A 22,435-nucleotide genomic window follows, 5' to 3' on the forward strand; every position below is an offset into this window, starting at 1 on the left:
GAGCCATCAGTGAGACTAAATTATCATTATTGGTTTTTGCTTTAGTTGGGAATGCAAACTGATCAAAATTAAATGAAAAATCTGCGGAACTGAACACCAATTTGAGCATAGAAGTGTCAAAATATAAAGACGATAAGATATGCTATATTTTCTATTTGGATGATAGAAATTATGCCAGCAGATTAGGGCTGAACCTAATTCTGGGACCTGCTCCCAAGTGCACAGAAGTTGTCAGCAGCTCTGCCTGCACCTCACCTCTCTGTGGTCTTACCTTTCCTCTTCTCCCTGTCTGTCCATTGCTATGTTTGCTCCATTCACTTGAGTTAGCTTTTGTCGTTTCCCTTGATTGTGGACTTGGGTTTGCATCTGAGTCTACACCCAAGCTGTGCAATTTGCCCAGATAGTATGCATTTTTAATGTATCTGGGTAGTCTGATGTAATACGCAACATGGTGAAGGAAATCAGCAGGTCAGCCACATCTAATGAGAGGAATAAACACTCAACATTTTGGACCGATTATTCCACTCTAGATGCTGCCTGGTCTGGTGAGTTTCGCCAGTGTTTTTTGTGTGTGTGTGCGTGCGCACGTGTGCGTCTCTATCTCTCCAGCATCTGCAGAATCTCCTGTGTTTCTGTCTGGTCTGAATGAGTGGAAAGCCCAGGTCAAAGATTTCAGCACAAACATCTAGGGTGTTTGGGGGAACCCTTGGACAAATTTCTTCAATAAGACTTCAACTGTAACTAAGAAAACTCCATCTAGTAGAGGATGTATCCAGTGAAAATCAAGCAATTAGAAGGGCAGATGATGTATTCTCTTTAATACAAGGTAGTTTTTACTTCAGGAGGAAGCAATTGTATTGGGGCTTGGTCAGACTGCATCTGGAGTGTTATGTACATTTTTGGTCTTAAATGGTTTTCTTGACAGAGTACAGTAAAGATTCATGAGACTGGTGTCAGAGACGTTGGGTTTGCTATTGGGAAGTGATTGAGTAGACTGGGATTTTATTCTCTTTGATTTGTGAGGGGTGAGATGCCATCAGAATTTACAAAATTCTTGGAGGTTTTGACTGGCTAGTTATAGAGAATATATTGCCCCTAGTTGACAATAAGGCGAAGGTCTCTATGACTTGGAGGATAAGAAAGTGTTCACTTTGAGGGTTGTGAATCTTTGGTGTTGCCTTTCCAGTTGGCTGTGGAAACTGATCCATTATATTCAGACAAAAGAGGCTGATAGATTTCAGGACATTAAGGAAATTGAGGGTTTCTAGAAGATGACACTGAGGTAGAAGACCAACCAAGATCTTAACCGCACGGTCATATGACCCATGCTTGCATTTATTTCTTGAACACATGCTCATGTTGAATGTGGTGCTGTTTGAGAAACTGTATGTACTAATAAATCGAGGGATTTAAAAGCTTAGCAGACAGAAAATAATTGTTTTAAATGAGATACATCCTCAGAGTCCTATCGTAATGAAATTGGAAATAGCAAGTTGTTTCCCCAAATCCTCAGTCTTAAAGGTGGCACACTGCTACAGGACCAGCGTTAAATGAAGGATTGCAAACATACATCCCTGACCTCCCTCAGCTCATGTCAGTGAGGAAGCTTTTAAAGATAGTGAGTGATCCAAGACAAAATAATTTTTTTTCTGGAAAAAGACAGATAAATTGATGATGAATTAACGACGTAGTGCCACATTAACAAAATTAAAGCTTGAGAGTTTAAGGGACAGCTGTCATATAATTGAAAGTAATGGGGAAGAATTGTTTTCAGATTTCATTATTTATACTGGTCTCAAAAGTTGTAGCCCATACTTTTTTATATTTACTAATGAACTGAAATGATATACATGTAGCCCCCGGTAAGCCTCAGGCTCGCTCAACACTAGCTTACAAACCCACAAGAAAGAATAACCTCTATCCCAATTGGTTAACAAACGAATACAATTCTCATTATCAGTAATTATAACCCAAACAAGCTGCGAGAGAAAGCACTCTCTCACCAGTTACCACAACAAAGAAGCATTCTTACTTTTAACAAACAAAGAAGCCACTTTGATTAACATACACAGTAACATAAAGAAAGAAGAAATCCCCTTACACTCTTCTCCCACCAAATTTAGTCATGTCCTTATGACTGCTAAATAACTCGCCAACCCTTCCTGCAGACACAAAACCTAATCCAGGCACAAACAGTAACATTACTCCCCAAACAGTAGACCTCGCGCCCTGTTCCTCAGGCGCTACATAGGTCAACCTATCTGTGAGTTTCCTAACACTCCGAGACCTCCGACCCCTCTCACCTAAACCCTTCAGGCTCGGACACAACTGGAGATACCTCGGGTCTGCTTGCCAACTCCTCTCTCAAACTCTGACTCATGACCCCACCGCAACCTGGAGCCCCCTGTCCAGGGCCCCGCTATAACCCAGGCTGCCCACAGCTAGCTCTCCCCACTACACCTGACTCAGTGGGAGAAGGGCCAAAGGTCTCTTCCTCAATCAAGGGAAAGTTAGGAAAAGGCAGCATGTACCACACATCCAGCACTTCATCCTTCGAATCCGTATTCTTCCTCATTTCTGCGATCGGTAGCTGCTGTTTGTTTCTCTCTACGCTGGAACACTTGGCCTGGACTGCTCCTGCAGCCTCTTCAGCCTCCTGCGATCGAGAAGTCTGCTTCTCCTCTGCCTCCTCCAACTCTCACCACACTCTCAGCAGTTCTGACTCGCGCTTCATGTTCACCTCCATTTGGGACGCAGTTACTCCACCAGCTTCTTGCACCCTGACCTGAAAAGCAGCCATTAAAGATAGGTCAGCCTCCAGTTTAGTGTTCACTGAACTTATCTCCAGCTTGTTCTTCCTAATGACTTCTTGCAGGTCAACTTTCAGGTTTTCCACTTCCTTAATTCTTTGCTGCTCGGGCTCCAGCACTCACCTCGCATCATAGTCCCCCAAGGCGAATCCAAACCGTAGACGATCATCCACATACGCCAAAACTCCAAACAATTCCACATCCCCCACCGTCTTCCTCATGCCCCGCTGGAAAGTTGCAAGGGCTTCGGATATGCCCTAAGGCATCTTCAGACTGGAAGAATCCCAGGGGAATTATAACGGCCGTCTTCTCCTTGTTGGCCTCACTCATTGAGATCTGGCAACATCCACTCCTCGGATCCAGCACATTAAACGGCTTCGCACCACTCAGACAGGCCATTGCCTCTTTGGCCCTCAGGACCGTATTCTGGTCAATGACAGTGCGCCTCCTCAGAGTCCGATAATCCATACACACGCTGCCTACGTCTTCCATGGCTGCAGGGGTCAGTCACTGCGACCTCTCTCTCACTGAGGTGTTTTCAGCGGTCAACTCCCCTCCCTTGTGGTATTTCGGAGCGTCCACTAAGTGGGTCTCACTCTCAGATATTCCCCCAAGGCCGTACCACCACCGGCTCGTTTGAATTCGGTACTGGCCCAATGCTGCTACACTTGTCCGCACAAACAGCTCAAAACACTGGGTGCATAGACAATGCCTCCAAACAGCGCTCACCCGCCTCCTCCTGGCAGACCCCCCATGTGCCTCCTCACTAGCGGGGTGTTGGTCCCCTCCAGAATCGAAACGCTGCCCGTCTCAACAGTGTCTGGACACGTCAGCATTAACAATTCACGAACCTCAGTCACCCCCACATTGGCCTCCAAGAACTCCAGTTTCACTGACCAATAACCGTCGTCTGGATAATCACTGGCACTGGTACCCCAAATCTCCAGTGCCCTTAATGTTGTCAAGGGTAAATGCTTCAAATACCGGTTGTAAAACGAACTGTACAGCAACTTGACCTGTGCCCCGGTGTCCAGGATGGCTTTAGCGTGGCTTCCATCCATTCGTAACAACACCCGAGTGCGTGGTCCCTCTAAGCCTTCAGGAATAGGGTCTGTTCCTTGGTACATTGCTGGGAACGTGCTCCCCCAGAGACCCCAAACCATTCCCCACCGGGCCTCCTCTAAGTTTGCTGACACCTCTCTGGTCAGCTAAACAACTGAGGGAGGAGCTGATCCCCCTGGCACCGCAAACAATTTATCTGCCCCCCTAGCCAAAGAAGATACCCTGAAAACTTACCATCAATCTCCTGCCACAGATATGGTAAACCCCCCAGCTGCAGTATTTGACTTCCAGTCGAACCGAACGCATTTTCTCCTGCTTTCCGATAACCGGCAGCTGTCACTTCAAGGTAATTGGACCAGACAGTTCAAACAATGTCACCAGCCCGCCTACTCAAACTTCCAACCAATCCCTGTCGCTCTCCCTCAGCCAAGCACTGCCACTCACCCGACAACTGAGAGGTCCGTTCCGTCCACGCCACCGCGCCTTAGGGCTGGACATTATTCCAACAACTGTAGCTGGAACATTCCGACCAGTCTTTCCTAACAGTATGGACAGCCCATGGTCCCACCACCATTTCGTCAGCGCTAGTCTGAACTCGAACAACGACCTCCGGGGTACCAACCGCCACCCTACCCAACACACACGCAGTGATAACAAATCGCACAGAGACACACCAGCTTTCCGCCCCCACAGCATGCATAGTTTAAAGAGGGCGATCACACAGCTTCCACTAAAATTCAATCAGGGACGAGCACCCCACAATGTTGCCCCCTGGTAAGCCTCAGACTCGCTCAACACTAGCTTACAAACCCACAAGAAAGAATAACCTCTATCCCAATTGGTTAACAAACGAATACAATTCTCGTTATCAGTAATTATAACCCAAACAAGCTGCGAGAGAAAGCACTCTCACAATTGGCATAACAAAGAAGCATTTTTACTTTTAACAAAGAAGCCATTTTGATTAACACACGCAGTAACATAAAGAAAGAAGAAACCCCGTTACATACAGAAAATGGGGTGCCTTGAGTTCAAATTTGCAGATGATGGGTATATTGAAAATGTTGTAAGCAGGGCCAGGATAGAAATGGATATCTTTATGCATTTTAATAGGAAGGATGGAATGGAAGTAATGCGCTGTGGGCAGCACAGTAGCGTAGTGATTAGCACAACACTTTACAATACAGCCAACCTGGGTTCAATTTCCTCTGTAAGGAGTTTGTGCGTTCTCCCGTTGATCGCACGAGTTTCCTCTGGGTGGTCCAGTTTCCTCCCACAGTCTAAAGAGGCAACTGGTTGGAAGGTTGATTTAGTCATTGTAAATTGTCCGGTGATTAGACTAGGTTTAAATTGGGGGATTGCTGGATGGTGTAGCTGCTAGGGCTGGAAGGGTCTACTCCATGCTCTATCTCAGTAAATAAATAAACGTGTTATAGGAACAGAGGAATCTGTGCGTATATGGGTTTGGATCTCCGGCTGGTGGCTGCTGCGAAGGCTGTAGGAAAAGTGAGTTGGATGCTTGGCTTTGTCTGTAGGCGTAGAGTACAAAATCATTGAATAGTTTTTATCATTTGGAATATTGTCCAATTCTAGGGGACTACACTTCAGGAGAATAATACAGTCTGGAAAGAAGGTTTACCAGAATGGTACCGGGGATTCCAAGTTCAGTTTAAAAATGAAGACACCAAATGTTGATGATGTTCTTGCTAAATAGGAAGATTAAAGAGCTGTTCATAGGGGGCTTTGAAAGAACCAACTGGGGTAAAAATAGCTACTTCTTAGACTGGTGGACCTTGGGATACCATAAAAATGGTCAGATAAATTTCCAAAAGAAAAGTTTGAATGGTTTAAAAACAAAAATTTACTTATTTTTATCTTTGATAAAACAACCCAAAAGCATCTTTCAAAATGTTTAGTGAATGATTAGGTTTGACAGAAAGGTCATTTGTAATATGTTAATAGCATTTGCATTGTTCACTAACAATGGAATCTATAATTGATTTGTCCAGATCACTGTCTCAGTGACATTCAGCTGTAAGATTAAGCCAACATGTAACAGGTAACATTTCTCTCTGTATAGAAAATCAGAAGTTTGCTCTCTTTTGTGATAAACCTACACTATTTGAAGTCTGTGCAAATATGTCACTTTATTGATTAGAAAGTGACACAACTCCTGTAAGTTCAAAGTACATTTATCATCAAAGTTTGTTTACATTATACAACCTTGAGATTCATCTCCTAACAGGCAACCACAAATCAGAGACCCTAAGGAACCCATATATTTAAAAAAAAGGATTGCCAAGCAGCCAATTTGCAGAGGAAAAAAGCCAAATCATGCAAATAGTAAACACAAGCTAGTAGCGTACTGACTCTGAAGTCCACAGAGAGTCCATCCCCAGACCCTTAGTTCAACGCAGAGCTGAGTAAACCTCGTGGAGCAACGAGTTGAACTGGCTGGTCCCTTGCCTCGGGACACCGACACCCCGAGCTTTCCAGTTTGGCCCAGCGCTTAAATTGTCGTCCAAACGTTGGGTTTAGTCGTCTCGATACACTCTGGAGCCTGGACCCCATAGCCTCGATTCGAACTGTGCCCAACCTTTCCAATTCAGCCCCATGCTGTTCAATCTATTACTGCAAATACCCATTTTGTTTGTTGAAGTTGACCTCTCTTTGCTCCTCAAGTTCCCTGACTCAGATCTTAGCAGCTCTGGGTGCCATTATTGCCCGCTGTTGCATTCACTGGCCTGGAGCTGCAGGTTTCTATGTGGTGCAGCCATACAGATGGGCAAATGTATTTCCAATCTGAATCGTACACTGCAGCGGGAAGCACAGATGCTTATCGTGGCTTTCTCATCTACTGAATGAGACATGTTGAAACAAATGTGAGGATGGCTCAGAGTTAATCACAGCCCTTTCATTTGTATCTGTCCGTCATATGTAATTGAATCTCCATTTAATTGGAACCTGGTTTGCTGGAATGAACTGAAAGCATTGCTATAGCAACCAATGCAAGGCTGCCAGAATGCTGTCTGCTGTAACGTTTTCTCAGTTAGATTGTTGGGAACCAAGGGAAAATAGTCAGTTGGGTATGTGTCAGGAAATGGTAATGATTGATGGGAAATTTGATAAAAGGAAATTTGTATGTATTTGGTTTTCCATACTGATCACTACTATGTTTCTTGAATGTTGTGCATATAAATGCTTGGAACAAACGTGGGGTTTGCAATTTAAAGGCTTTGTCAATAATGCTAAAATTGTTACTGTGATTGATATCAAGGCGATCTCATTGGACTGATTTTGTGTTCTTAGTAGTGGCAAGTGAAAATCACATAGGGAAGAATGTATAGAAGGGTGTAACAATGGAAGGATTACAAGTGCAGAGGAACAGAGGGATGTACATCACAGAACCACACTGGCTGCAGCAGGGGAAGAGGCGATTTGGCCCCTCAAGTGCGTATTAACTTCACAAGAGCAATTGTTGTCCCATTCCTCTAACCTCTTCCCACAAATCTATAATTTCTGAAATGCTTATTCAACTCCCTTTAAACCACCACAATTGAATCTACTTCAACTACTTCCCGTGTGTCTGACGTGGTTTTAAAGAATCCTGTTCAGTTTTAGCTTTTCAGGCAATTTTATTCTAGTTCTTGATACTCTCTTCCTGCCAAATAGAACAGATTCTATCTGTTGTCTATATTTGAAATACATCAGATCTTCTCTCAACTCCTCTGTTCCAAGAAGAAGAATAACAACCTCTTCTTTATATGCACAAAGCTAAGCTCCATCATCCATACAGTCATTCTAGATATTTTTTGCCTGTGCCCGTTTAAAGTTCTCAAATCTTTCTTCAAGAATGGTGTTCAAACTGGATGCAATGCTCCACTCACGATCGAGCCAGTGTTTTACAAAGATTCATCATGAATTCCTTGCATTTGATTTCTTTGCCTTTTTTTTTCTTTTTGAACCACATTCTTAATGAACATGTCACTTTCAATGAACAAATTGCACACATTCCAAAATCTCGCTCCCTTTTAAAAATGTTTGGAAGATCTCTTCCCATTCTTGCTATTAAAATGAAAGTATTCATATTTCAATTGCTATCCCTCAGCCTGTGACAAGTCTACCTAGAGTCTTAGTACAGCACAGACACAGGCCCTTCAGCCCATCAGTCCATGCCAAGCCATTCAACCTGCCTACTCCCATCAACCTGAATCAGGACAATAGTCCTCCATACCCCTACCATCCAGGTACTTATACAACCTTCTCTTAAATGTTGAAACATTGAAATCAAGCTCAGAATGCACCACTTGTGCTGGTTATTTGTTCTGTTTCTGTTTTTCAGTTTTTTTAATGCTTCTAAGGGTCTGCAAATCACTGTCTAGTATGACCAATGAATGGACTGATTTTAGAATGCAGATGGGATACTTGAACAATATCTCACACCTCTTGCACAAGATTAGAGAGATCCTTCTTACACTGTACTGAGCATTAATTAGACTATAGCCAAATAACACAGACTGTTTTTGGCCCTCTTTACAGGAAGGATATGAAGTACAAGACAAAATGCAGAGGAGAAGATTCATATGCTTGTTGCTAAGGCTAGAAAATCAGAATTTTGAAAAGAGAGGCTGTCTGGACTGGGAATGTTATCTTTTAAACAAAGGAGATTTAATTTGGTGTGGAAGACTGAGAGGTCTGACTAGGATAAATAGAACAGATTATGGCAGGTGAGTGTAGTGGTTGGCACAATGCTTTACAGTATAGCCTTCAATTCCCACTGCTGCCAGTAAGGAGTTTGTATGTTCTCCCCGTGACACTGTGGGTTTCCTCTGGGTGCTCCGGTTTCCTCCCACAGTCCAGAGACATGCCGGTTGGTGGGTTAATTAGTCATTGTAAATTGTCTCGTGATTAGGCTACGATTAAATCGGGGATTGCTTTGTGGTTTGGCTCAAAGGGCTGGAAGGACATATTCTCTGCTTAATAATTAAATACATTTATTTCTCATTAAATAATACATTTTTCTAATTTATTGAGGTGCAGCACAGAATAGGCCCTTCTGGCCCATTGAGCTGAGCCCATCAGCAACCCCCTATTGAACCCAAGCCTACTCTTGGGACAATTTAGAATGACCAATTAACCTACCAACGGGTCTGTCTTTGGACTGAGGGAGGAATCTGGAGCACCTGGAGCAAACCCACGGGGTCGCGGTGAGAACGTACAAACTCCTTACAGACAGCGGCAAGAATTGAATCATCTAGTGCCCTTGCCAAAGTGATCAGTAACTCTGAGGCATTGAATTTGTTGAAGGATTCGAGGAGAGAGGAAATTCTCCATTCAGTGAGTAGTGTGGGTCTGGAACTCGCTGTCTGGAAGGGCAGCCGAGGCAGAAACTCACTGTTTTAAAGACCTGAGAACCCTTAGAAAATAAATGTGCAATTGAGAAGAATACAATAGAATGCAGGAGAGTTGTGAATTGATGGTACAGGTCCCTGTAATTTTCTGCAGCTTTTATTGTCCAGTTTTATTCTGGTCTAGTGGATAGTTGGGTCTAGTTGTGATGAGGCAATGAGAAAGTACAAAGGCCTTGATATAAGCTCTGTCCCGCTAAAAGTAAAGAACAGTGTAGAATATTGTTGAAATCAGGCAAATGAGGGGAACCATGATTGCTTGAAATTATGTTGATCACACCCCTAGCCCCCGACCCCTCCCACATCTCCTACCAACTAGCTTAGTTCTGCGACAGATTTGATTGTGACTTGTACACAGGAAACAATTAAATCTGCTTCAGTGAAGCAGCACTGCATCATCTGGAAAGATCATTTGATCTTGTTGCAAAACTCATATAGTTTTCTGGATACACAGGTCTCAATGAATAGAAGTATTATGAAGTGTCAAAATACTTCTCCCTGTTTCCATTTGAGTGGTATGCACAGCTGTGTTTATGGGTACTGGGTATTTGGCATGCAACTGAACACTTATTGACAGATTTGCCTTTGGGGCAACCTTTATATGCAAGTTGTTGTGTCAGCGCTTTGTGTTTTCAGTGAAGTGAGGGTGCTGGTTCCTGTCTATGTGTGCATGTGCTTGCCCTGTTACATGAAAGCTGTGCATAAATTCCATCCTTTAAAGTCAGCAAGTTTAAAAAGTTCAAATTGAATTTATTATCAAAGTACGTACATGTCACCAAATACTACCCTGAGATTCATTTTCTTTCGGGCATTCACATTAGAACAAAGAGGTACAATAGAATCAATGAAAAACTACACACAAAGACTGACAAACAACCAATGTGCAAAAGAAGACATACTGCAAATACAAAAAAAAACAAATAATAAATAACTAATATTGCAAACATGAGTTGTAGGGACCATAAGTGAGTCCATAGACTGTGTTCAATGATAAGTTGAGTGGTGTATTGAGGAAAGGTGTCCACGATGGTTCAGGAGCCCGATGGTTGAAGGGTAATAACGGTCCTTGAACCTGCTGGTGTGGGACCTGTGGCTCCTGTGCCTAGTTCCTGATGGTTACAGCAAGAAAAAAACATGTCCTGGATGGTGGGTGTTTTGACGATGGATATTGTTTTATTGTGGTAGTGCCCTTTGTAGATGAGCTCAGTGGTGGGGAGGGTTTTCCCTGTAATGAACTGGGCAGTCGCCTCCGCTTTCTGAAGGCTTTCCTGTTCTTGGGCATGGGTGTTCCTTACCAAGCCAAGATGCAGGCAGTCAGGATACTCTCCGCAGTCCATCTATAGAGATTGTCAAAGTTTTAGATGACTTGCCACAAATTCTTGAACATCCATTGCTGTTGTGTAGCTGAGTGGCCCATGAATTTTTAACACGAGGTCTGCAGGTACTGGAAACCTAGAATAAGAAACATAAAATGCTGGAGAAACTTGGGTCAGGCAACATCTACGGAAAGGAATGAACAGTTGATGTTTAAGGCTGAGACCCTTCATTAAGACTGGAAAGGAAGGGGAAAGAAGCCAGAATAACATAGTGGGAAGTGGAAGAAATACAAACAACATGTTGATAGGTGCATCCAGATGATGGGGGAGGGAGGATGAACTGAGAAGCTGGGGGATGATAGGAGGGAAAGATAAAGGACTGAAGAAGAAGATGTCTGATAGGAGAGGAGAGTGGACCATGGGAGAAGAGGAAGGGGAAGGTGTCTGATAGGAGATGAGAGTGGACCATGGGAGAAAGAGAAGGAGAAGGGGACCCAGAGGGATAGTGGTCCATGAACACTATTTTTTTCCATTTTCTGTACTATTTATTCACCTTTCACTTATAGGTTTTTATGCCCTTGCATTGTACTGCTGCCACAAAAATCTTTCACATTATACGTCAGTGGTAATATTTCTAATTCTGCTTCCATATTTTTAAAAAAACAGGAAAATTCAGTTTTAAGTTGCTCTCTTGAAGGGAGCCTTGCCTTTTTCAAATTGTACCATGCTTAAATTGATAGAGATGACATAAATATTATTCATAATATCTAACTTCAGCATGGGATTCCTGTACGAAATGCAACTTCACATGGCGTTAAATGTTTTGATCCTTTGGAATCCATTCATTATTTCTGCTTCAGAAGACTGTAAGTCATCGGTTTTGCAAAGCATCAAGCATATCCTTTTCAGAAGTAAGATATTAGAGCTTCAGATTATCAGTGGAACAGATATTTAGATGCTTGTATGTATTTTACAACATGATCTCTCACTAACAGAGAAGAAGCCAATGGGATTTATGTTTTTTAATTTCAGTCTCACAATCAGTTTGTTGTTTTGGTGAAATATCCACTCTTCAAGAATATCTTGCCCATATTTGAAATTCCTCTGCATTTCCTTTAAATTTGGACTATTCTATTGATATTGGCTCTCCTCTTGCTTCCTACCAGAATTATTCATTTCACATTTCACTTAAATTTTTATCAGTAATGACTTGGGTTGGGTGGGGTGTAGTATGTCTCTAACCAAAGGAGGTGTAAAGTGCTTCTTCCCTCTGCAAGCCTGCAGGTCCACCTTGGGCAAGGTGTTGCACCTGCTTAACATCTGCCCCCCGCCCCCCCGATCAGGGTCCCTTGAGGCCATGGGGGCAGGTGGTGGATGGTCGTTTGAGCAGCTGGCACAGATCACAGGTCCTGGTTGTGTCACCACTGACGCCAGGCATGCAGTCTCTGAAGAGTATTGATAATGGCTGGGGTCACTCGTCTTGTAAGGGCAATGTCAAACTACTTCTGTAGAAAAATTTGCTAAGAACAATCCTAGTCATGGATCAGAAGGGGAAAGATGAGCAATTTCAAGTTTCTTGGTGTCACTATCTCTGAGGATCTGTCCTGGGCCCAACATATTGCTGTAGCTTCAAAAAAAGGCATGACAGCAGCTATATTTCCTTAAAGGTTTAAGGAGATTTGGTATGTCACCAAAGACAGTAGCAGATTTCTACAGATGTAACTTGGAGAGCATTCTAACTGGTTATATTACCATCTCATGTGGGGCTGCTGCACAGGATTGAAATAAGCTGCAGAGAGTTGTCAACTTGGCTCCATCATGTGCATTAATCTTTATAGTATCCAGGAGATCTTCAAGGTGCAAAGATCTCAAAAAGTTGGCATCCATCATTAGGGACCCCTATCACCCAGATCATGCCTTTTCTCATTGCTGCCAGCAAGAAGGTTGTACAGGAGCCTAAAGAGACACACTTAGCAATTCAGGAACAGCTTCTTCCCCTCTGCCATCCGACTTCTGAATGGACATCAAACCCGTGAAGACTATTTCACTACTTTATTTTTATTTTTGTACTACTTATTTAATTTAACTACTTGCATATATATATATATATACACACTATAATTCAGATTTTTTCTTTATTATTATGTATTGCATTGTCCAGCTGCTGCAAAGACAATAAATTTTATGATGTAGGTTGGTGATATTAAACTGGATTCTGATTCATAGAACACTATGGCACAGAAACAGGTCCTGCAGCCCATCTACTCTGTACCGAATTATTATTCTGCATGTCCCATTCACCTGCATTCTACACCTTCTTATACTTGTTACTTTGTGTTAATGCTATACTTCAGAATTGTGTTTTATCCATGCAGGTGATTGATATATAAACAAAAAATATAATGTTTCCAACTCTGCTTCCAACTTTGACCCCACAGAACACTTCACATTAGCTCAGAACGCAACAATTAGAATAACAGTGCAGAAGGGAACCAGTCAATGCATTTGTGCACCAGTTACTTGTGAACCTGAAAGGTTGTCTATTTCTTTCAACTGATGCTGTCTCACCTGCTAGATGTTTCCAGCATTTTCTGTGTTTTTCTTAATTTCAAATTTCCAGTATCTCCAATTTTTGTGACTTTTATTTACTTTTGAGTACCCTATCCGGTTGATCCATTTTCCCTATCATTTACAAAAATACTGCAGGTAAATAAGATATTTTGTTTTCTCTTCAGAGGATGATCTCAAGTTCCAAATCACTGCATTATTTAAAATAACATCTTACTCTCTGTTTCTGTCATCACTCCAAAATATAAAAACTCATAATCTTTTATATTTATAATCTTGAAGAACTTTATTAAGCAAGGCCCACAATATTCTGTTTTATAAAAAGACTAGAATAAATTTCTAGTAGCCTCCAACCTGGTGGCATGAATATCAATTTCTCCTGGTGGGGGAAAAATAATTCACTCCCCTTTCCCTCTTCTAATCTCCACTCTGGCCTTTTACCTCATCTCACCTGCCTATCACTTTCCCTGAGTCCCCTCCTCCTTCCCTTTCTCCTATGGTCCATTCTCCCCTCCTATCAGGTTCCTTCTTCTCCAGCCCTTGACCTGACTCCGCCTATCACCTTCCAGCTCGCCTCCTTTCCCCCCCCCCCCCACCTTTTTATTTTGGTGTTTTTTTTTCCCCCTTCCTTCTCAGTCCTGAAGAAGAGTCTTGGCCCAAAGCATCAAATGTTTATTTATTTCCACAGGTGCTACCTGACCGGCTGAGTTCATACAATGGTTCTGTGACACATTTACTGTGAATTCTGCCTTTTGAATGAGTCTCATCATTCTTAATCTGAACAACAGGGAAGTTTCTAAATTCCAAATTTCACTGTTTACCACGAGCTTGCACTTTGGCCCTCGGCAGCTGATACCTTACTCAAGCTGGGCTAAATGTAGCTGTTTTTGAAAAGAGTTCAATAATGAAGAGGAAACACGAGGAAATCTGCAGATGCTGGAAATTCAAACAACAACACACAAAATGCTGGTGGAACACAGCAGGCCAGGCAGCATCTATAGGGAGAAGGACTGTCGATGTTTCAGGCCGAGACCCTTCGTCAGGGTCAGCCCAAAACGTCGACAGTGCTTCTCTCTATAGATGCTGCCTGACCTGCTGTGTTCCACCAGCATTTTCTGTCAGTAATGAAGAGGATTTGCTCAAGATTGTCTTCAAGGCAAGATTCTCTTGCCTAGCCACGCAGTCATGGATGTCGAGAGAGTAGAACAGTGGACTAGGCACACATCCTTGAGGTGGTCCGCTATTGATCCTCAGCGAGGAGGAGATGTTATTCTTGCACTGTCTGTGGCCACTGGTGTGGAAGTCAAGGATCCAGCTGTGAAGTTAGGAGGAGGATGTAGAGGCTCAGGTTTTGAAGCTTGTTGATCTGTACTGAGCATACTCCTAGTATTTGGCACCATCCTGAATAGAAAGCTGTTAGATAATGTACAGGATCAGCTTTTCAATAATGGGAATATGTGGATGGATGTGTATAAATGGAGTACCTTTCACACTCTTTCAGAATGCCTCGAGGTTCTGAGCAGCCAATGAAGAACATTTTTCAAGTGTAGTTGCTATGGTAATACAGGAAATATAGCAATCAAGTTACCTGCAGCACACCTGCATGACCACTCGTTTAAAAATATCATGACTAGTCATGTGCTAATAACCCTTTCTGATCTCTGTCTCTTTCTTTGTAGATAGCTTATCTACTGATGTCTATTACAAGCCACTGACTCTCACGGCAACCTGAACTATGCCTCCTCCCACCGTATTACTTATAAAATCCCCTTCTCTCAATTGTTCCGTCTCCACCTCATCTGCTGTGAGGATGAGGCTTTTCACTCCAAAACGAAGGAGATGTCCTCCTCCTTCAAAGAAAGGGGCTTCCCTTCCTCCACCATTAACACTACACTCAACCACATCTGGGCTCACCCCGTTCTCCTGCCAGGGATAGGGTTTCTTTTATCCTCACCTACCACCTCATCTGCCTCCACGTCCTACACATAATTCATCGCAACTTCCGCCATCTCCAATGGAATCCCACCACTAAGTATATCTTTCCCTCCCCTTCACTTTCTACTTTTTGCAGGGATCGCTCCATACACCACTCCCTTGTCCACTCATCCCTCCTGGCACTTAACCCTGCAAGCGGATCAAGTGCTACACCTGCCTTACACTTCCTCCCTCAACACCATTCAGGGCCCTAAACAGACCAGGTGAGGCAACACTTCACCTGAGAGTCTGTTGGGGTCACGTGCTGTTTCCGGTGCTCCTGGTGTGGCCTGTTGTACATCGGTGAGACCCAGTGTAGACTGGGAGACCTCTATACTCCAGCCACCGGTGGACGTGTGACAGATGAATGAAAGTCAGACATCTTAATACCATTATTAAAGGAGTGGGAGACTCGTGTAATGTGTCAGAGCTCGGGGGTGGTCACAGAGAAAGGGAACAACAAGGCTATGCAGAGCTTCCAAAACAAAGCTGAGATTTTTGAAATCAAGGTACTACTTGCTCTGAGTTTAAAGGGCGCTTGAGGAACAAAGGTTCAATGAGTTTAAACAAGCATTTGGTTTACACAAAAAGCTGGGGAAATCAAAAAATTCCTTCAGGCCAAAAAAGAACAGGAAGTAATCCTATAGTATAGTAATAGTTGTAAATGCAGTTTTTCTGTGAAATAGAAGCAGAGCAGAGTGCATTGCACCCATGGAGTGCATACCTTGTACCGTGTCTGAACTCCACGACACTTGCCGTGTTCTGGACAGGAATGGACGCAGAAAGCTTGAGCAACAGCTGCCCATCCAGTGTGTTTACTGAGTAGTTCATTTCAGTGGCTGGTTAACACACAACTCCGTTGAAAAATAAAACAATACCAGACCCATAACACATAGGAACAGAATTCGGCCTTTCGGCCCATTGAGTCTGCTCCGCCATTCCATTATTGCTGATTTATTATCCCTTACAACCCCATTCTCCCTGTAACCTTCAATACGCTTCCTAAATAAGAAGCTGTCAACCTCTGCTTTAAATATACTTAATGACTTGATGTCCACAACTGTATGTGGCAATGAATTCCACAGATTCACCACCCTCAGCTAAAGAAATTCCTCCTCATCTCTGTTTTAACTGGATGTCCTTTTCTGAGCCTGTGCTCTCTGGTACTACTCTATAGGAAATATCCTCTCCACATAAACTCTGTCTTGGCTTTCAATATTCAATAGGTTTCAATAATATCCCCATTATTCTTTGAAACTCCAGTGGATACAGGCTCAGAGCCATCAAATGCTCCTCATATATTAAGCCTTTTAATTACAGATTCATTCTTGTGAACCTCCTCTGAAACCTCTCCAATACCAGCACATCTTTTCTTAGGTAAGGGGTCTAAAACTGCTCACAATATCCCAAATGCAGTCAGACCTATGCCTTACAAAGCCTCAGCAATACAACCTTGCTGTAATATTCTCGTCCTCTCGAAATGAATGCTAACATCTCATATGTCTTCCTTACCACTGACTCAACTTGCAAGTTAACCTTTATGAAGTCCTGCACAAGGACTCCCAAGCTTCTTTGCATCTCTGAATTTTTTTTATTCTCCCCCCCCCATTTACAAATAGTCTATGCCTTTATTTCTGCTACCAAAGTACATGACTCACTGCTTCCTCAACATTTCCTGCCCCTCTACCTACTCAATCCGCCAATCTTTTCTCCATGCTAGTATCCTTCCTGTAATACCTTGGGCTCTTATTTATCAGCCTCTTGCAGCACCCTGCCAAAGGCCTTCTGAAAACCTAAGTAGACAACATCCACTGATTCTCCTTTGTCTACCCTGCTTGTTATATCTTCAAAGAATTCCAACAGATTTGTCAGGCAAGATTTCCCCTTAAGGAAACCAGGCCTATTTTATCATGTGCCTCCAAATACCCCAAAACTCCATCTTTAATAATGAACTCCAACATCTTCTCAACCACTGAAGTAACTGGCCTATAATTGCTGGGGTTTTTTTTTTGCCTCCCTCACTTCATAAAGAGTAGAGTAACAATTGGAAGTTTCCAGTCCTCCGGAACCATTCCAGAATCTCATGATTCTTGAAAGGTTACTACCATTGCCTTTACGATATGTTCAGCTACCTCTTTCAGAACCCTGTGATGTAGTCCATCTGGTCCAGGTGACTTACCTACCTTCAGACCTTTCAATTTCCCAAGTACCTTCTCCTTGGTAATAACAACCACACTCACTTTGGCCCCTTGAGGCTCCTGAATTTCTAGCATATGGCTGGTGTCCCCCACAGTGAAGACTGATGCAAAATACATTATGTTCGTTTGTAATTTATTTGTTCCCCATTTTATCATCTCCAGCATCCTTTTCCAGTCGTCCGATATCCGCTTTCACCTCTCTTTTACTCTTCAAGTATCTAAAAAATTCTGGTATCCTCTTTCATATTACTTACCTTCATTAAGTTGGCTCTTCTCTCAACCCTGGAACATCTGGACTGAGAAGATACAGGATGCTCTTCATTGATTACAGCTCTGCATTCAATACTATCATCCACTCAAAGTAGATCAATAAGTTCCAAAACCTGGGCCTTGATACCTCCTTTTGCAATTGGATCCTTGATTTCCTCACTTTCAGACCCCAGTCAATTTGGACTGGCAACAGCATCTCCATAATCACCATCAGCACAGCTGCATCACAAGACTGTATGCTTAGCAACCTCCTCCACTTGCTTTATACTTCTGACTGTGAGGCTAAGTACATCTCCAATAACATTTAATTTTGCTGACAACACCACTGTTGTTGGCCGAATGAAAAGTGGCGACAAATCAGTACATGAGGGGTGGGTAGATCGGAAATTTGACTGGATTGTGCAACAACAACCACCTTTCACTCAACATCAGCTCTAAAGAGCTCATTATTGACCACAGTAGGAGGAAACTGGAGGTCTGTGAGCCAATCCTCATCAGAGGTGGAGAGGGTCAGTAACTTTAAAGTCCTTGGCTTCATAATTTCAGAGAATCTTTTCAGGGTCCAGCTTACAAGTGCCATTACAAAGAAGGCATGGCAGAACATCTACTTCCTTAGATGTTTGCAAAGATTCGGCATGTCATCTGAAACTTTGTCCAACTTCTATAAGTGGAAGGGTACTGACCAGTGGCCTCACCCACTGGTATGGAAACCAATGTCCAAAAGCCTACAAAAAGTAGGTACAGCCCAGTCCATTACAGCTAAAGCCCTTTCCACCATTGAGCAGATCTATAAGGAAAGCAGCATCTATCATCAAGAAACTCCACGACCCAAGCTGCTGTTTGGACATTTTAAATGCCAACCGAGATTGGAATTGAGAGCCGATTTCTCTCGCTCTCCGCTATGTTCACTCCTCTCTCCCAGGCACCAGAGTCTTTTGCAGTTCATTTGCTTGGTCAATTTAAACGCCAGGGTGTCGTGATCTGAGGGGAGAGCTGATTTTGCACACTCTCTGTGAAGGTCACTCCTCTCTCCATGGCCCTGAGGTTATGAAGACTGCCCTGGCTGTTGCACTCTGAGCCCATTAATATGATGACCTGAAAAACTAAGGGTTTGGGACTGCTCCGGGTTTGAATCTGAGATCTCAATTTGGTTCGGAATGTTATTTGCTTCAGCTGTTTCTGTGCTTTGTGGTTTTTTTTTTCTCTTTTCTCGTGCACATCAGGTATTAGTCTTTTTATTTTTTTCTTTAATTGTGTCCTTTCCGGTTTCATGCTTTGTGGCTACCTGTAAGCAAGCAAATCTCAAGGTTGTATAATTTATACATTTTTTGATAATGTATTTTGAATCTTTGAATGTTCTCTCTTCACTGCTGCCACCAGGAAGAAGGTACAAGAGCCTTATGCCCCACACCACACCAGGTTCAGGAACAGTTATTACCCCTTAACCATTAGGCTCATGAACCGGAGTAGATAACTTCAACTTACCTAACACTGAACTGATTCCACAACCTCTGGATATTCACTTTCAAGGACTCTATAACCCATGTACTCATTATTTATTTGTCTTTCTTTTTTTGTATTTGCACAATTTCTTGTCATTTGTATATTGGTTGCTTGTCTGTCTTTGTGGTGTACAGTTCTCATAGATTCTAGTGAGTTTCTTTGTATTTGTTGTGAATGCCTGCAAGAAAATCCATCTCAGGGTAGTATATGGTGATTCAGTATGTACTTTGATAATAAACTTAAAAGCCAATCTCCTAACGTCCTGGTAATGTTATACCGTATGCTGTATTATATTATATGGTATATTATATTATACTCTGTTTTGTTTCTGTGCTGACTTTGAGTTCCCTTGTCAGTCACAGTTGTCTCATCTCCCTTTAGAATACTTCTTTGGGATGTATCTTTCCATTGCCTTCTGAATTTCCCTCAGAAACACCAGCCATTGATGTTCTGCCGTCATTTCTCATGCCTCTATAAATCACTTTAGTCCACTGTAATACTGATATATCTGATTTTAGCTTCTCGCTCTCACACTGCAGGGTGAACTCTATCATGTTATGATCACTGTCTCCTATGGGTTCCTTTACCTTAAACTCTGCAATCAAATCTGGTTCATTACACCTACCCAGTCTAGAATTGTCTACCTTGGTGGACACAAGCTGTTCTAAAAAGTGTTTTGTAGACATTCTACAAATTCCCTCTCTTGGAAGGTAGAGGGCATGGGTAAGATACTAAATGAGTATCTTGCATCAATCTTCATCAAAAAGGCTGAAGTTGGAATCTCATCAAAGTTTATAATTAAGATTCTAGTTAATTGGATGAGTACATGTATGGGAGGGCAATGGAGGGCTATGAGTCACGTGCAGGTTGATGGGAATAAGCAGAATAATAGTTTAGCACAGACTAGATTAGGCTGTCTAGTGGTGTAGTGGCAGACTTCAAGATGAATGGTCCCGAGTTCGAATCCGGCCGGCTCCTTGCACGCTTTCTATCTTTCCAAGAAGGAAGTCAAAATGCTACGGAAATGGCAAAAAAAATACAACCCAATGCACCACCTGCATTGAGGACTAGACCTCAAGCCATGGACTTGCCTGCTGCTGCAGTCCAGGAGAGGAGACACTAGAGGCGGTGAAAGGCGGCCTCCGTACCTGGTTGGGGGCTGGCACCCTTCCAGTGCGGCCCTCAAGTGTTCGATTGGTGGAATAACAAACTGGGTTGCGTGCGTGCGTGTGCGCGTATATATGCATGTTCATTCATCTGTGGATTGCCAGGAACCATACTAACAATTTGAGGGATGTGTCGCTCAGGGACTTGGGCTATATATATACATTCTTTTTTTGAGTGTGACTATGTTTCCTTGCTATCTGGAATGTGCTGTCTATGTTTTGCACTTTGTCCTGGAAGAATGCTGTTTCATTCGGCTGCATTCAGTATGGTTAAATGATAATTAAACTTGAAATTGACCAAGAGATTCTGCAAGTATTGAAAATCCAGAGCAACACACACAAAATACTGGAGGAACTCAGCACGTCGGGCAGCATCGATGGAAATGACTAAACAGTGGGCATTTCAGGCCGAGACCCTTCGTTGCGACTGGAAAGGAAGGGGAAAAAAACAGAATAAGAAGGTAGGGGGAGGGGAAGAGGTACAAGCTAGAAGGTGACAGGTGAAACCAGGTTGGTGGGGGAGGGGGATGAGGTAAAAAGCTAAGAGGTGTGACAGTGTACAAGGGAAAGTGCAGGAGAAGAAGGAATGTGATAGGTGAGGAGAGTTGAACCTTGAAGTGGACGGGCCATAGCAGCAGCAGACCATGACACACACCAAGTGGCCACTTTATTGGGTACAGGAGGCACCAAGTCCCCTCACCTGTTTCACTGTTTTAAATAACTGAGGCCTGAGCACTGACCTTTGTGAACCCCGTGTGCTGAAGGTGAACTCTTGATTTCCCAACCCACATCAACTAGGACCCTTGCACTTCACTGCACCTTCTCTGCAACAGTAATTTAACTTCTCTGCATTTTAATTTCCATTATACTACCTTGGCGTACTTGTGTATGGAATTGGAGATCGACGTCAGAACATTTGTCATGAGGTGTACCTTCACAAAAGCGTCAGGCCCTTTTGTTAATATATATAATTTCCATTGTAACTTATACTTTTTATTATTTATTGCATTGTACTGCTGCCACAAAACAACAAATTTCACAACACATGTCAGTGAAATTAGGCTTGGTTCTGATTCTGACAAGGTTTTCGCATTATTTTGGTACCTGTGTTGATTACAAACTAATTGCCATTCTAATTGTGGTACTCTGTTGATTTAATTGCTTTTCTGTGGCACTTAATCGTTTCTGGAAAGTATAAACTTATCTGTTCTTTACCCCAAGCTGTAAGCCACTTTTAAATCTGATGTCCATAATTTCTCAAGCTGGCCATGGCTGAAGCATTTCTCAACCAGTTTTATTATCACTGTCTTACATGAGGTGAAATGTGTTGTTTTTGCAGCAGCAGACATCAAACTACCATAAATCACAAAATAAATAATAGTGCCAAAAAATAATGAAATGGTCATGACAAGTATACCCCTCTGGATACTGCTGGAGGGTGGGGGAAATGACCTGTTAGGCACTGCAGAGAAGCCAGGCCAGTGCCACTTTGGCCAGTTCTGAGGGATGACCTATCAGGGCACAGCGGCAGAAACCAGGCCAGTGGCTCTGTGGCCAGTTCTGAGGGATGACCTATCAGGGCACAGCGGCAGAAACCAGGCCAGTGGCTCTGTGGCCAGTTCTGAGGGATGACCTATCAGGGCACAGTGGCAGAAACCAGGCCAGTGGCTCTATGGCCAGTTCTGAGGGATGACCTATCAGGGCACAGCGGCAGAAACCAGGCCAGTGGCTCTGTGGCCAGTTCTGAGGGATGACCTATCAGGGCACAGCGGCAGAAACCAGGCCAGTGGCTCTATGGCCAGTTCTGAGGGATGACCTTTTAGGGCACAGCGGCAGAAACCAGGCCAGTGGCTCTATGGCCAGTTCTGAGGGATGACCTATCAGGGCACAGCGGCAGAAACCAGGCCAGTGGCTCTATGGCCAGTTCTGAGGGATGACCTTTTAGGGCACAGCGGCAGAAACCAGGCCAGTGGCTCTGTGGCCAGTTCTGAGGGATGACCTATCAGGGCACAGCGGCAGAAACCAGGCCAGTGGCTCTATGGCCAGTTCTGAGGGATGACCTATTAGGGCACAGCGGCAGAAACCAGGCCAGTGGCTCTGTGGCCAGTGGCTCTATGGCCAGTTCTGAGGGATGACCTATTAGGGCACACCGGCAGAAAC

The 22,435-nt window shown here is 43.2% G+C and overlaps 1 protein-coding gene across 1 annotated transcript in view; it reads left to right on the plus strand.

The window, feature by feature from the left end:
• LOC140730902 (frizzled-6-like) overlaps nucleotides 1-22,435 on the plus strand; it is an 80,832-nt gene that overhangs the window by 11,774 nt on the left and 46,623 nt on the right. The gene's annotated exons all lie outside the window — the stretch shown is intronic.

This window comes from Hemitrygon akajei, chromosome 1 (genome assembly GCF_048418815.1).
Source record: "Hemitrygon akajei chromosome 1, sHemAka1.3, whole genome shotgun sequence".
NCBI classification, from domain to species: domain Eukaryota; kingdom Metazoa; phylum Chordata; class Chondrichthyes; order Myliobatiformes; family Dasyatidae; genus Hemitrygon; species Hemitrygon akajei.